The sequence below is a fragment of the Pleurodeles waltl genome, chromosome 9 (assembly GCF_031143425.1).
Source record: "Pleurodeles waltl isolate 20211129_DDA chromosome 9, aPleWal1.hap1.20221129, whole genome shotgun sequence".
Classification (NCBI taxonomy): domain Eukaryota; kingdom Metazoa; phylum Chordata; class Amphibia; order Caudata; family Salamandridae; genus Pleurodeles; species Pleurodeles waltl.
Window position 1 is genome coordinate 634,285,212 of NC_090448.1, and position 17,781 is coordinate 634,302,992.

Below are 17,781 nucleotides of genomic sequence, written 5' to 3' on the forward strand. Positions count from 1 at the left end.
TAACCAAGCTTGACTGCGACCAGTCCTCTTTCTTGCTGCTCGCAGTCAAGATAAGTCACTGTTTTCCTTTCCTTACATTGCTATTTCTATTGGGGTGCCTGTTTATTATAACTGTTTAATATTTCGTTTCAGTTTATGCTCTTGTTATCGCCTTTTCGTGTGCCCGGCGACGCACTGCTCTTTTTTCCGAGTTTTCGTTCCCGGTTACAGTTTTTTGCTTTAGCGCCCGCTTGCACAGTTTGTCTTGTGAACGTTCTAACGGACGCGTTCCTCTCAAGACACGTCCGTTGAACGAGTAGTGCTTCGCAGTCTTACCGGCTCACTTTGGATGTTGTTTTCTGCTCTTTCGGCCGTCGGCTTTAATCCTTCGTTGGCCTCGCATTACGAGGCAGAAACTCTTCGGTCTCCCGACATCGCTTTCCGAGGCAGAAACGCTCCGGTCTGCAGACGTCGATAGGACACGCCTTTCCTGGGCGTGTTCTTTCCCTTCCTCAGCCTTCTTCATATTTTAACCCCTTCCTGGCAGGTTTTTTTCTCGAGTTCATTGTTTCTCTGTTATCTGGACATGGAGGAGCAGGTTCCTTTTTCAGACTTACCTAATTCTAAGGAAATTGGAGCCTTTATTAATGAGGCTGTATCTAAGGCTATGTCAGTCACTATGAGCAAAATGTCTAAGAACATTGAAAATTCAGTTCAAGATATGGTTTTTAAATCCTTTTTGGCCCATTCTGCGGGGGATAGCAGAAAAAGAAAAAACAAGGATTTAATAATGCAAAAAGAAGGTGCTTTGACTGGTGAATGTTCTTCACCCTTGATTGAGGATGGTATTCCTCCCAGGCCTCCTGTTCAGGAGGGGAATAAGAATAAGAATAATAATAACAATGATAATGATAATGGTAACGTTTCTGGTAAAAGAAAGTCCAAATTGAAGAATTCTCTTTCAGCACCTAAACAAATTATAATTACACATGTTTCTGATACTGATGATGATTTTGGTGATTTGGACGAGGACGATGATGAGTCCGACACAGGGGGTTCGTTCTCTCAAGCCTCTCCTTTCAAAAAGCCGAAATTGGAGAAACCTACCCCTTTTTCCGCTAAGCTCATTCTAGATGCGGAAGGTAATCCTATGTTCGACCCTTCTTATCTACATCATCCCAACTCTACAGAGTGGACGCCTGCGGATCATGTGGGACAATATATTGCGGCCAGGTTACGGCTGCCCTTAGACAAACAAACAAGAGCCAAGCTACGTTCTGAGTGTCCCAGACCCTCTTTACCTGCCAGCATCACTTCTACACCTATAATTGACGAATCTCTATTGACTTTCTTTTCTAAATTTGGCAAGGACCCCCGGAAAGGGGTTGATAAGGCCTGGTCTAATTGCCAGGACAAGCTTCTCGATCTGGTGGGTCCTCTAGCTCGTATTTTCGATCTGGCGGAATCAGCTAAATCAGATAACACGGACATTGATCCTTCAGAACTATCCCTTTGGATTCAGAGAGCATTCTGTTTACTAGGCAATGCTAATGCTGCCATTATCCATGAAAGAAGGAAGGGACTATTGCTCAAATTAGACCCCAAATTATCTAATCTAGCATCCAGGGATCCTGGTATGAAAGCTGAAGGTCAGCTATTTGGAAATTCATTTATTAAAGATTTGGGAAAGTTTGTGGCAACTTTCTCTTCGATCGACAAAGCTCAACAAAATATTAAAAAAGTCTTTGATCAACGGGTTTTTGGCAGGGCCGGTGCAGGCAGGAGCCGCTCCACCGGCCGCTTCTCTCATCCCCAAGGATTCCGAGGCTCCTCATATTCGTATTCCAACTACTGGTATCAGTCCTACAGACCCCAGTTCTACCCTCAAAGAGGCAGGGGATACAGGGGTCGTGGACAACGTGGATTCAGACACATCAAAACCCAAGGTAAGCCTTACCTCTGGCCCTCTTCCTATAGGGGGCAGATTGAGATTTTTTATTCAAAAATGGCACTCTCTAACTACCGATCCATGGGTTCTGAATACGGTTCAGGGGTATCAAATAGAATTCTATTCTCAACCCCTCCAAGTCCATTTACCCCCTCCACCCGCTTTCTCAGCGGATATGTGTCTCCTCATTTCAGAAGAAGTAAAGTCCCTTCTGTCCAAGGACGCTATTCAAATTTCTCCTCCAGATCCCTCCGGTTTCCTCAGTTCATTATTTCTTGTCCAAAAGAAAAACAAAAAATTCAGACCAGTCATAAATCTCAAATACTTCAACCAGTTTGTCGTTTACCGACATTTCAAAATGGAAACTATTCTCCATTTACGAGACATTCTCCTCCCACTAGATTTTATGGTACGTCTAGATCTTCAGGATGCATACCTTTCCGTTCCCATTCACCAGGATCATCGCAAGTTCCTTCAATTTCAGTGGCGTGGTCTGACGTACCAGTTTTCTTCCCTTCCATTCGGTCTCTCGTCCGCGCCATGGTGCTTCACAAAATTAATGAAACCCATTGTGGCACATCTCCGGTCTGTAGGCATCAGACTTTTGATCTATCTAGACGATATCCTTCTTTTACACCAGAATCGCGACATTCTACTTTCCCATCTACAACTGACTTGTTCTCTCCTCTCCCAATTGGGGTTCCAAGTCAACGAAGAAAAATCATGTATGGTTCCTTCTCAAAGAATCCAGTTCCTGGGGTTCGAAATAGATTCCTCGTCTGCCTCCCTTTACCTTCCCCTTCAAAAAGTGAACTCCATCAAATCGGAGATTCGGAGAACACTTCAAAAATCTCAGATCTCTCTAAGATCTCTAGCCAGGATTGTAGGCCTCTTATCCTCTTCGATTCAGGCCATATTCCCCGGTCCTTTACATTATCGGGCTCTTCAGAGATTAAAAATACGCCACCTCAAAAATGGGCTAGCCTACTCAGATGTGATCTTTCTAGATCAGGAATCCCGTTTAGAGCTTCAATGGTGGATAGACCATTTAGATGCCTGGAATGGCAGAACTATCTTTCCGTCAGCCCCAGATCTTGTGTTAGAGTCCGATGCAAGTCTGACGGGCTGGGGCGCCCGGTGTGGACCAATCTCGACTGGAGGTACATGGTCGTTAAGGGAGTCCAGATTGCACATCAATTATTTAGAGATGCTTGCAGGCTCCTTTGCAATAAGGAGTCTAGCAAAAGGCAGAGTTCAGTGTTCCATCCTCCTCCGTATGGACAATGTTTCGGCTGTCCGATACATAAACCATCTCGGAGGCACCAGGTCAAAACCATTAGCAGACCTCGCAAAAAGTTTATGGGAATATTGTCTGAACAACGAAATATCGCTCACAGCAGAATATCTTCCCGGTTCCTTAAACCAGACGGCGGATTGGCACTCTCGTTTTCTCAGGGACTTCAGCGATTGGAGACTTCATCCATTAATGTTCCAATCTATCCTTCACAAATGGGGCCCTTTCAGTATAGACCTCTTTGCCTCACGTCTCAACACCCAACTTCCTCGTTTCTTCAGCTGGCGCCCAGACCCCTCTGCGATAGATTCCGATGCATTCCTTCAGGATTGGTCCCTAGCAGTCAATTACGCTTTTCCTCCTTTTCTCATGATCACCAGAGTGTTGGCCCAAGTCAGACGCCAGAGAGCGACCCTTGTTCTAGTGGTACCTTTTTGGCAATCTCAAATTTGGTTTCCTCCTCTTCTAGAACTGGCAATCGACTTTCCCATCCTCCTCCCCTCTTTTCCTTCCCTTTTGTTGGATCCCTTTGGGAATCCTCACCCGTTGGTTCTCAACAACACTCTCACCCTTTCCGGGTGGAAGGTCTCAGGGATTCCCCACCTTCCATCCCAATTTCGGATGAAGCTTCCGACTTCATCAATAAGGCCTGGGCTCCCGGCACCAGGAAAGCATACTCTTCCGCCTGGTCTCTTTGGGCTAGCTGGTGTATGGGAAGGGACCTCAATCCCATTTCAGCAGATTTAAATTATGTAATAAACTTTCTTGCGGCGCAAGCCAGTACAGGTAAGTCTTACAGGACAATTAATCTATATAGATCTGCTATCTCCATGTATCACGCCCAGGTCAACGGAAAACCGATTGGTGAACACCCTTTACTTTGTCGACTGTTGAAGGGAGTACGTTTTTCATCTCCTCCTCTACCTAAATACTCTAAATTATGGGATGTTAACTTGGTGCTGAATTTATTGTTGTCTTGGCAAGACAATGTCGATTTGTCCTTGAAAATGCTTTCTGCAAAACTTACCATGTTACTCTGTTTAGTCTCTATTAAACGTCTGTCTGATGTTAGAGCACTTGAGGTTACTTCCCGTCAGTTTGCCCCCACCGGGGTCTTGTTTTCTATTAATAAGCGTACCAAAACCAATTTACGTACAGTTTTTTATCCATATTTTCCAGATCAACCTAAGCTTTGTGTAGGTCAATGTCTTAAATGTTATGAGGAACGAACAGCTGATCTCAGAAGGTCCTCGGTTTCCCAACTTTTGATTTCTTTTCAGAAACCTCATAATCCCGTGTCTGCAGCAACACTCGCCAGATGGGTTCGTTGGGTTATGTCCCTCGCAGGCATTGATACCTCTACTTTTGGAGCTCACTCAGTTAGAGGTGCAATGGCCTCCAAGGCCTTTTGGGTTGGTTCCAGGTTAGAGGACATTCTGAGATCTGCTGATTGGTCCAATGATAATGTGTTCAGAACATTCTATTGTAAACCAGTTCATACGGCTACATCAATTGTGATTAATATGCTTTAAAATAGCATAATAGGAGCCTCCGTTCTTGACATAAAATGTAGATTTTCCTAGTAATTTATGACGGAAAGTCTTAATTTTATTAAAGACACGGAGGCGAGTATTATCCCGCCTCAACAAGGGGATATCTCTGATTTTTTCTTGTTTTCCCTCCCTTGCAGTTACCTCCACTCCAGCTCAACCTTCGACATGATCGGAAGATGTTTGGGTCAAACTCCAACTTCGTTGCTGGTCGAGCGGACTCCCCTAGAAGTTTTTCCTTGATTTCCACCAGGACGCCTACTTCGCTACAGTTTTGTCTCTCTTTGATTCAGGACTTCTGTTCTCTGACTTTGGCAATTGCTATAATCTTTGCAATTTTTCCTCTGTTTTCTCGTAACTCCTAGCCTTCTCGCATCAAGAAAGAGGGCTGGTCGCAGTCAAGCTTGGTTACTCATACCAGTTAGGATCTCTGATTGGTGTAGGAATCATTACGTTTTGTTCTCCCATTGGCCTCTGTGTTATGAGCCTTCTGGGAGTTGTAGTTTCTTGACTGCTGCTGTTTAAATTAAAGCAAGTAAGAGAAGCATAATACTCGCCTCCGTGTCTTTAATAAAATTAAGACTTTCCGTCATAAATTACTAGGAAAATCTACACTGTCTTCCAACCGCCTCCGATTTAATGGGCTTGGGATCTCCCTATTTTGCCTTGGACATTAGCTTGGAGATTAACATCGCCATTTCTTTTGCTGTCATTTGAAAGATCATGTGAGCGTGCCAGCGGTAAAATGGCCCCAAGTTTGATACCAGTTTGCCTAAGGATGTGTTGCCTCAAAGCACTAGGCCTACAGCCTTGGATATGTGCAGCTCTCACCTCCTTCTCTGGGCCATTCTGTGTACATTTGCTGGCGAGCTCATGCAGCCTGGAGTAGAATACATCGTCAGATACACCTTCCCACTGGGAAGACTGGCAGAGTTTGAAATGCTCGAAATCAGGGTTAATTTGGGGGTCACAATGTTTGTTCAGCACTACAACAGCATTCTCACACACTCTGTCAGTCCCAGTGTCTGGAAGAATATTGAAAACGCAGAATATTTCCACTCTCTCACAGTAAAGAATTAGTGACCTTTTATACTTGCCACAATGTTTACCGCGCAGCCTAGAAGTAATTTTATAACCTGGCATTCTAAACACACTAGCAGGGGCCGCAGTCACCGGGTCACTTAGATCAGTGGTTCCCAACCTTTTGATTTCTGTGGACCCCACTTTAACATTAATGGAAGCCAGGGACCCCCACTGAATCATCATGGGAATCCAGGGACCCCCGTCTGAGTCATTACTGGAAGCTGGGGACCTAATTTGTCAATATTTGTTAATACTTTTTCATTTTCTAGCCTCTCGCGGACCCTCTGAGATGGCTTTGCGGACCCCCAGGGGTCCCTGGACCACAGGTTGAGAACCACTGACTTAGATCACTGAACAAGAGAAGCAGAATGGTTGTTCCCCCACCCTGTGAAAAGGACTGCCCCGCAGTAGGGCTCCTGTGGCTGCTGAATGTTTCTGTAAGACTTGGTGTACCTTGCCTCTGGCTGCCCCTTCATAGTGCCGATATTGGCAACCCTCCCCCAGCAAACATTGTGAAATGACTACTTAACCCACAAGGAATTAAATAATTCAGACAACACAAGGATTGGTGGAAAGCATGTTTATTTCAAAATTTAAATATGTCAACATGATGGGTTAACTTACAGGAGATCGAAGGGCAGGCAGTGATGAGTATCCTAACCTGCCCAGCCACCTGATGAGCCAGAATGGCACCATGGACCAACCCATTTGATGCTACAGTTTTTTTAGTTGGGGAGTTTTCCTCCCTTAAAGACTGTGGTCCACCAGTCCAGGGGTAGAACTCATGCCTTTTGAGGGCTGAGCGTCACGAAGGCAAGCCCCCAGTTGCTCAGGCTTGCAACCGCCCGAGGGACTAATGGGGCACTGTCACTTGCATCCCAGTGTCCTGCCATAAAGAATCCTGGGGTTTAAAATTGAGCACCCCTGCTGTGCTCCCTGAGCTGGTGCCCTTATGTATCAAACGGCCTCCAGATCACCCTGTAACTCTACCAACGTCTCATATGTGGCCACCTTCACACCCAGGACCTACCCACCATGGCAGGCATCCTAGTGACCTGCAGCCCACAGTTTTCAGTGCTTCTTGCAGGTTCAAGAGGAACAAGCCCATACAAACCTCTGACAGGTGTACCCCGTCCTTATCAAAGATCTTCACGTTGCTTGCATTAATTAGGCCATGCCCTATGAAACCAAAACCCCTCTGCTCGGTAAATTTGCTTATGGTGCTATTTAACCTTCTGCTGGAAAGTTTAACGACATCACCCAACCTGGATCCGTGCCATACCCTGTGCGGGATTATCTTAGACTACCGTAAATCACATAGCCCCTGAATTTGCTGATTTCACCCACATTAGACTTCATTGCTTTGATTAGCTCACAGTGCCCCAGAGAGGTGACGTCATTGCCACTGGGATGAACTGCAAAATTATGAGGTAGGGACCCACCCCCTGCTAGTATATGCAGCAGTTTGGTGCTTGTATTGCACCAATGCATGCTGGGAAAACCCCAGTCATGCTATCCACGTGTGGGTGAAACTGTGCTTATAGGTCTGCCTCTTTGCCCATTTCACCACTGTAGCGATTAATGACCCATGCATGCACCCTAGCACATTAAAGAAATACCCATTTTGTATACACTGTTTTAATTAGTAGCACCACATCATAACATATATACCTGAAATTGCACAATGCAGGATACACTAATCACCAATCATTGTGGCTGAATGCAAAACTCTCCTAGAGAAAACCAACCCATATATTTTTACACATTTTTTCAATATTTACATGATGGATGTTTTATTGTGTTAACCTCCCCCATGTGCCACTTGACCCATCAAGGTCGGGTATGGAATCAGTAACAATCTGAACCCCACCGGCCCAGCTTCCTAATTCTCTCGGTGGGAGCCCAACCTTGTAAGCTATAGTTGCTGCCTCTATCCTGAAAAGTGTGTTGAGTAATGTTTGCCTGTGTTCCCTAACAGTTCCAAACAACACTTCGAAACCTTCCCACACTGGGATCTGGTGTCGGGGGATGGTCCCATGCACTAACAGCTAACACCCCACTGGGGGGAGGGCATACCACCAGCTAAGCTGTGACCAGTGCAATAGAACAGTAGGTTCTGATGCCCAGTGGGTGCAGCACTATGGACTTTCCGAGCTCCCATCTGATCAGTTTGGGATCTTCGCAGCATTATTTGTGAGATGCCCCCTTGCACATTAAGATCCTGTATGCATAGTGTGTCCTTTGTTTCATCTTTTTTTAATTGGATACCAACTTGCTCACTCGGAAAGGCCCCAAAATTGCCAGACTGAATGCTGCTGGGAAGGGGATGGCTTGTGGGCAGAGTAAATTGCCTCATGAATACAAACCATCAAACCCTGTAAAATGTGGAATTGGATTGGCGATCTGTCATCTGGTGCCCTCTCCTCCCCTCTGGCCCAGCCTTTTAGCACCGCCCTTATGGGGAAAGCCCTGGTGGGGTGCTGGTAGCCTCTTAGTTTCACTTACAGCTGCCAGGTGCCCCATGACCCATTAATGCATCTTTTTCTGATCCTTGGCCTGTAAACAAAGTGCTGCACTTGCTCAAATGTAGATGCCACATCGCCCCAGGCTCCAGTTGCCTTGCAGAATGTGGATTCCGAGGCAAAAGGTTTACCTGTTTGGAGGCGCAGCGAGAATGAGAAAGCACTGGCGCGTGATGTCTGTGGGAAGCGGTTGATATGGTGTGTGTCAGAGAGAGGGGAAAGCAGTGGCAGCAGGACCCATGACGGACCAAATGGGAAGGGCATCTGACTGCTGCTGGAACACTGGACTCACTTCGGCAGATAGGGAGTGTGCTCCTGGGCAGAGTAGTCCTGTTGAGCTTGTGATCAGCTGATATAAGGTGGGTTTACTAGGCAGGTGGTCCTGGAGGAATCTGCCTTTACTTTAGAGATTGGGACTCTGTAGCTCCAGAGCTTAGAGAAACCAGGCCCCTCACCCTCGGCTGCGATTAATTACACGGGGTGGAGGCATTTCTGCAAAATGGAATTATGGGCCAGATGTAGGAAAGGATTTGCAACTCGCAAACGGCAAAAACTGCCGTTTGCGAGTTGCAAATCGCATTTTCTTATGCAGAAATGCATTCTGCGAGTCGGACCGACTCGCAAAATGCATTTCAGAATCGCAAATAGGAAGGGGTGTTCCCTTCCTATTTGCGATTCCTAGTGGTATGCAATACCATTTGCGACCGCATATGCGGTCGCAAATGGTGTTGCAGTTACCATCCACTTCAAGTGGATGGTAAGCCACTCGCAAATTGGAAGGGGTCCCCATGGGACCCCTTCCAGTTTGTGACTGGACCCAAAAACATTTTTTCAGGGCAGGGAGTGGTCCAAGGGACCACTCCCTGCCCTGAAAAAATACCGAAACTAAAGGTTTCGTTTTTTTTTTTAAGTGCAGCTCGTTTTCCTTTAAGGAAAACGGGCTACACTTAAAAAAAAAAAAACTGCTTTATTTAAAGCAGTCACGAACACGGAGGTCTGCTGACTACAGCAGGCCTCCATGTTTGCGAGTGCCCATAGTCGGTATGGGGCCGCAATTTGCGACCCACCTCATTAATATTAATGAGGTGGGTCATTGCGACCCCATACCGACTCGCAGACGGTGTCTGAGACACCGTTCTGCATAACATTTTGCGAGTTGCAAATAGCGAGTCGCTAAGACTCGCTATTTGCAACTCGCAAAATGCTTCTTTACTACATCTGGCCCTATATCACAAGATACACCAGGGGCCCATAGGTGGCTGGCACGCGCTGCCTACACAATTCAAAACCCTCTTGGGCACATGCCAAGCCAGACCTCCTCAGATCACATTAAAGTGGCTCTCCAGGGTCCACGTAAGGACGACTGGCTCTAGGCACATTATAACCTGTTCTTTGGTTCTCCCAGGGCATCGGGAAATCTGCCTAGATGCAGACTAGATGTTAAACCTTGCCCCATCATGCTTTTTAGTTGCATTAACTTTATAGTAATGTATTGCAACATTTATATATTTGCTGTCCCTATGTGGAGTGCTGAAGTGTTAGCTCACATGAGTAGCATGCTACACCATGTGGGGTGTGTCATTGGAAGTGTGTTGCTTTTGTTTCGATCCTATGTGGAAGTGTTTCAGGGTGCAGTTATCGTGTTATCGGACACAGTGCTTAGCAGTGTGATAAATGGAGAGGTGTGAGGGAGATGTGCTCAGTTTATGGCATTCAGGAACCTGGCAACTGTGAGTAGCTCTGCAGGTCCCTTTATGGCCTTTCTTTTGATCATAGTCCACTTAACATTTTACTGCACTAGGTTGCCCATTCTGGAATATTTTGTTACAGGTTACGGTCCTGGGCAGGCATAGTTGGAGTAAGAAATGCGGGAGAAGTCTGCTGGGAAGGACTTTGGTAATATCCTGTATCTTGTGCTTGTCATTGTGAGGTGTTAAAAATGGTCATTATGTGTAACTTGGGTCATGCTTCCCGCTGGGCAGGATGCCACGCCTGGACCAGGAAAATGGCAGGTGTCACTAACCTGCTCAAGTTGACCTGCCCTTCTTGTCACAGCACTGCTCTCCAGGGAGCCTTGTGGTGCAAGCTTTCACTGGCTGGACCAACCCCCAATAATTTCCCCATTGGTTATTGTTGCTTTCCTATGGAACAGCCTACCCTGCTGCTGTGAAAATAGTGTGAGGTGCCAGGCACTGTGAGAACATGTTTAACATTGATCTTTAAATATCCCAGTTTTAAATATGATGAAAACTACCTTAATGAGCAGTGAGGCTTACTTATGGGTGATTTATAAATATTTTAATTGGAAGGTTTTAGGTCTGTCAAAGGGGGTTTAGTTTTTAGTCAAATTTGCATTTAGACCTGCACAGCCAGGCTAGTGGTGGCAGGCCTACAGTCATGTTTACATTGTCACTGTACTGGGTGACAAAGTGGGTGCATCATTCCATTTGTGGCATTTAACATTCAGTCCCTGGGTATGCATATGCACCATATACTAGAGACTTATAGGTTAGTTAAATATATCAATCAGGAGTATACCAGTTTTACCACGTTGAAAGGAGGAGCAGAAGCACTTCATCACTGATTCACAGGGGTAAAGTACGCAGCGTTTTATAAAGAACAAAGGGCCAGATGTAGCAAGGCATTAGCGCCTCGCAAACGGCGAAAAACGCCGTTTGCGAGGCGCTAATGCCTGTGCGCGATGCAGAAACACATTTTGCGAGTCGGAACCGACTCGCAAAATGTGTTTCCGACTTGCAAATAGGAAGGGGTGTTCCCTTCCTATTTGCAACTCGCACCGCGATGTAAGTTGATTTGTGACCGCAAAAGCGGTCACAAATCAACTCGCAGTTACCATCCACTTGAAGTGGATGGTAACTCATTCGCAAACGGGAAGGGGTCCCCATGGGACCCCTTCCCCTTTGTGAATGATCACAAAAATAATTTTTCAGAGCAGGCAGTGGTCCAATGGACCACTACCTGCCCTGAAAAATACCGAAACAAAAGGTTTCGGTTTATTTTTCAAAGTGCAGCTCGTTTTCCTTTAAGGAAAACGGGTTGCACTTTGAAAAAAAAACCTGCTTTATTGAAAAGCAGTCGCAAACATGGAGGTCTGCTGACGACAGCAGGCCTCCATGTTTGCGAGTGCCCATAGTCGGTATGGGGCCGCAATTTGCGACCCACCTCATTAATATTAATGAGGTGGGTCATTGCGACCCCATACCGACTCGCAGAAGGTGTCTGAGACACCTTTCTGCATGTGGTTTTGCGAGTTGCAATTTGCGAGTCTCTATGACTCGCAAATTGCAACTCGCAAAACCATACTTACCTACATCTGGCCCAAAATCTTGTCACCCATGAAATAACACAGACTATATTCTAACTCCACACATGCATTAGCCGTGAACTGCAGGAGGCATGTTTCTCATTTCCTGGAAAGGCAGAAATAATTTGGCACATACACTGCAGTAGCTTTGCAGAACATAGCCTAGCAAATCTGCACTCGCCATCATATATAGTTCGCATTCGAATGATAGATTCCCTCCAGATTTCGGCACAGCCTTACTAATGCAAATGTAGTTCATGGTATGGTTTATTTCAGTGGTTCCCAACCTGTGGTCCGGGGACCCCCGGGGGTCCGTGAATCCCCCTCACGGGGTCCGCGACTGCTTACAAGATTAAATAATATTAACAGATTACGTCCCCAGCTTTCAGTAATGACTCAGTATGGGGGCCCCGGGTTCGAATTATGATTCAGTGGGGGTCCCCGGGTTCCAGTAATAATAAAGTGAGGGTCCACAGATGTCAAAAGGTTGGGAACCACTGGTTTATTTGTTTTAAATGGGAGCCCACTTGTAGCCACACCAGCCGTGAGTAACTAGAGTTGATGATTTAGAAGGTCTGTGTTTGTGAGGTCCTAAGACGCGTTCATCGGAAGCTAGAGTGAAGTGACATGGTCTGTACCGAACTTCGGGCCAGATGTACGAACCTTTTTGCATGGCGCAAACTGCGAAAATCGCAGTTTGCGCCATGCAAAACGGCAATCGCGATGCACATTCCCATTTTGCGAGTCGGTACCGACTCGCAAAATGGGAATGCAACTCGCAATTAGGAAGGGGTGTTCCCTTCCTATTTGTGAGTCGCACCGCGATGCAGAATTGCTTTGTGACCCCGAAAGCGGTCGCAAACCAATTCGCAGTTAGCACCCTCTTGAAGTGGGTGCTAACTTATTCGCAAAAGGGAAGGGGTCCCCATGGGACCCCTTCCCCTTTGTGAATGTCACACAAAATGTTTTTACAGAGCAGGCAGTGGTCCAATGGACACTGCCTACTCTGAAAAAACGAAACCAAATGGTTTCATTTTTTATTTTGTATTGCAACTCGTTTTCCTTTAAGGAAAACGGGCTGCAATACAAAAAAATAACTGCTTTATTGAAAAAGCAGTCACAGACATGGAGGTCTGTTGTCTCCAGCAGGCCACCATCCCTGTGAGTGCAGGGAATCGCAAGGGGGACGCAAATTGCGACCCACCTCATTAATATTAATGAGGTGGGTCTTTGCGACCCCCTTGTGATTCGCAGAAGGTGTCTGAGACACCATTCTGCATTCAAATTTGCGAATCGGAAATTGGGAGTCGCACCGACTCGCAATTTCCGATTCGCAAATTCGTGCCTTGCTACATCTGGCCCTTCATATCAAGTTCAAGGCAGGCGTGGTGATGCGAGGTTAGTAGAGCCCCTACTGGTCAAACTCGGCCATGACGCCTTCAAAGACAGAATTCAGCAGTAAAAAAAAAAATAAAAAAAAAATAAATACAACTGAGGGCAAACGTCTGAGTGAGGAGCTGTGTCTAACACATCGTACAGTCATTCAAAACTTTAAATACATACAGCCTCCAAGCCACTTGACCCTCTGTTGTCTCCATGTTATTTGTTCGTAGGCCTCGTGTTCGTTTCTGAAGAGAAATACAATCTAGCGATATCACCCTCCATTCTAAAGCAGTCTGGTGCTGAGCCTTGGTGACAAGCGGGCAATCGCATCTGTCAAGCATGACTGAATGAATAAACTAAAAGTGCCTGCTTCACGAGCCTCACTTGTTTTCTGTGATACTAAGAACAAGTCAAGAACCGTCAGCAGAGAGGCGTATTTTAGTGCCACTGCGATGCGCGTAAATTCAAGGTCTGCCTTATATGTGCCGGCAAGTACACATTCTCCTCACAATAATGTAATATCGCTATAGACACAAGTATCTCAACTGTGATGCATCAACCCTGCAACTGCGTTTTTTAAAAGGCATTTTGCTAAAATGAAGACAACATATATTTATATGCACCGGTCCATACGTTTCTCCCCGGAAGTGCGCCGAGAAGATTTTGTAAAAGTTGACACATTGCTTGAGCGAAAATGTCCAGTTTACAAGAATCTGCACAAATGATGCAACCTTTGGCGAACCTGAGTCTAAACCAAGCGGCGTCCCTGTTGGACTGCCTGCACTCCTGTGGCATTAATGAGACGCAAAAAACAGGCAGCATTCGAAGTTAATGTTAACTGATTCTGTGAAAGTGTATGACATACTATGACAACCATCACCATGGCATTGATTAGCATTAAAACGTGGTAATGTATGTGCAATAACGGTTACGTTTTTCTTTAATCCAGCAGCCCACTGACAGTCCCTCAATTTAAAATAATTGAGTAATATAATCGGATTCAGTCTTAAATAAACCAGTGTGTTCATTCGACGGAATATCTTTTAGGCAGATGTACACCAGTAGAATGCTCGCAAATGTGTATTATTTGAAAGTGAGAGTGTTTGAACAAGGGTTGGGGGCTTCACTGGATTTCTTCACACTCTTTAATAGAATCTTCTCAGGTAAGACTATTTACAGTCGTCTGGGTGTGCAGTGCCATGCCTCGAGAGGGAGGTAGAAAAAATGCCAGCCTCCGATCCACGCACACTCAGGTAATCATCCAGAGGGTGTAAGCTGAGATGCTTGCCCCGTGAAAAAACACAGAGAAGTCTGGACCCCCGAGTCTGATGTCTTCTAATCTGGAGAGGGTCTATAAATAAAAACTGCGCACATTATAAATATACTTTTCAACGCACACCCAGTTACTTCGACAGGATAGCGGTGCTAGGGCAGCCAATTATTCACTTCATTTCATCTGGTGGTGGCAGCCTTACATGACTTAATCAAAGTGCCAGAGTGACAGAATAAAACGCGTGCACCACAGTGCCAAGGCGATAACAACGAACACAACCAAGTGATAGGAAAGGACATGTTTAACCAGAGCCTCGGGTGATACAGGAATATCTTTCACCACAGCACCACGGGGGCGGCTTAACCCTAATTACCACAGCACCAGAGTTATAACACGGAACACACTAAGGGCCAGATGTAGGAAAAATCCAATTTGCGAGTTGCAAATTGCGAGTCATTCCGACTCGCAATTTGCAACTCGCAAATTGGTATGCAGAACGGTGTTTCAGACACCGTCTGCAACTCGCTATGGGGTCGCAATGACCCACCTCATTAATGTTAATGAGGTGGGTCGCTAATTGCGGCCCCATAGCGAGTCTAGGCACTCGCAAACATGGAGGCCTGCTGTAGTCAGCAGACCTCCATGTTCGTGACTGCTTTCAATAAAGCAGTTTTTTTTTTTTTAAGTGTAGCCCGTTTTCCTTAAAGGAAAACGAGCTGCACTTAAAAAAAAAAACGAAACCTTTAGTTTCGTTTTTTTTTCAGGGCAGGCAGTGGTCCCTTGGACCACTACCTGCCCTGAAAAAAATGTTTTGGGTCCATTCACAAACTGGAAGGGGTCCCGTGGGGACCCCTTCCAATTTGCGAGTGGGTTACCATCCACTTGAAGTGGATGGTAACTGCGATACCCTTTGCGACCGCATATGCGGTCGCAAATGGTATTGCATTCCACTCCGAATCGCAAATAGGAAGGGAACACCCCTTCCTATTTGCGATTCTGAAATGCATATTGCGAGTCGGTACCGACTCGCAATATGCATTTCTGCATAGCAAAGAGGCATTTGCACCTCGCAAACGGCGATTTTTGCCGTTTGCGAGGTGCAAATACTTTGCTACATCTGGCCCTAAGTTACAGCACCACAGTAATAAACAGATGCATTAACATGAACATTTCACAAACACAAATAGCAATGCATATGGAGGGTCACAACCTAGAAGAAAGTGCAATTGTTATTTAAAAAATCATGACATTTGGCATCAAATAGCAAACTTTACTTTGGTATCACATAGCGATTGTGGGAAATAGGAACGCCTTCATATAGCCCATTCAGTCATCGACAAAACACAATACACAAGACAAAATGCAGTTGCATTCATTTACCAGCACCACAACATCAAAGATACATAAATTTTCAACTATACTAAATAAATAACTGACAGAGAAAAAATAACAACTTTGTCACAAATACCTTAGCCCGCTCCTAGCACCTGCTATCCTGTGACCAGGGGAAGTTCTGCGTGGCACACGGGACTAAGGGCCAGATGTAGCAAAGGGTTTTACCCATTTTGTGTCTATGGGAAAATGTGTTCGTACATATGGCCCTAAGTGAGCCCGATAGTCTGTCAATATTGGCACAGAGACAAAGATAATAACAATTTATGTGGAGAAATGGGATACTTCGACAAGCACATGCCCTTCTTGGCCAAACACAAGCTACACCTAATCTCCCAGATTCAAATCTTTTTCCCTAATGTCCGTATCACATCCTATATCACACTTAGGGGTCAGGTGTACCATCTGTGTGATGCCCGTTGGTCCAGGTGAACAACACCTCTCACTTCTTTCAAATACCAACAATGTTAATAAACTGGTAGCACTGAGATAACCCTTTAGACCACTGGTTCTCAACCTTTTGACATCTGTGGACCCCCACTTTATCTTTACTGGAACCCGGGGACCCCACTGAATCATTATTAGAACCCCCTATTGAGTCATTACTGAAAGCTGGGGACCTAATCTGTTAATAATATTTAATTTTCTATGCAGTTGGGTACACCCTGAGGAGGCTTCGCGGACCCCCAGGGATCCCCGGACCACAGGTTGGAAACCACTGCTTTAGACTAAAAAAATAAGATTCGGTGCCTGGCCCTATACCACACCCAGGGCCCATGCAAACCATCAGTATTACACCCAGAGGTTCAAAGGTTGAGGCCTCCAGGGGAGAAGCATACCATCTGTGTGACATCCAGTGGTCCAAGCGAACAACACCTCTCACTTTTTTCAGACACCAACTGTGTTAGTAACCAGTGGCACTGGCAAAGCTCTTTTTTCTAAAAAATAATTTTGAGGGTCCGGCCCTATATCACACCCAGGGCCCATGTGTGCCATCTGTGTTACGCTCAGTGGTCCAAGTGATAAACAACATTCACTTTTCCTAGCGTGTGGACTATAAAAAAAAGGCGACCTCCGTAGAAACATGCCAGATTTTTGTCAGTGGCAGACTACTCAGGTTAACTTTTTACACATCTTCCTAGTTTGCCATATGCCAAATGCAGGGACTAAGGCTCTGATGTAGACTCTTACCCTCTGACGGCAGCTTCCTGTGGATTCAGCACAACTTCCAATCCATTGCATTGTCTGCTCACCTTCCTTGTTGCATAATTGTGAATCCGTCCAGGTGGAGTCCCCTTACTTCAGCTGCAGTCAGGTTCAAGTTACCAATCAACTCCTGGCTGGCTCGCCAAATGTTGCCCAAATGTGAATTTACCTTGAAAAACAAAAGACAAGAGGTGTTTGACAAAACAGGAACAGTTGGTTTAATTAAACACTATGGCCAGCAGAACAGTTACAGAAACAGGTTCTGTCTGTCTCAAAGTACAATCGATCTGAGCAGTGTTGTATACATTTCTCTGGGCATCATAAAACAATTTCAGCATTGCCATTTAGGTAAAGAATGTGGGCCATTGTCTTCAAGTCATAAATGAGGTCTCTGATAACAAATGCAGGTGGGCCTCGACCTTGTGTGGACACAATAAGGGCCAGTGGGTAATGTGTCCAGATGTCCAGCATGAGAGGCACGTGATCACTCTATGTTACTGTGTGTGTCATATTCTGATTGGCTGAGTTTTCCTATCTTCATGTGGCATTTCACTTTGGAAAGGCGCGCATCCCTCCAGCCATGTGTGCTTTACTGGGGCCAATTTCCTTGGACCATTGCAGTGATGCTGTGCCTATCTGTGATATTGATCTGAGTTTCCTGTATGGGTGCTTTTCTTCTGGCTACGTGCCACCCTAACTGTGACCTGTCAATCAGTAACCTCAGGCCTAGGTCTCAGAGCCTGGCTGACCACATATTTTCTGAGTTGGGGTTGATGGATAGTTCATGACCTGTGCACATCAACATCGACGTTTTCAATATTAACAG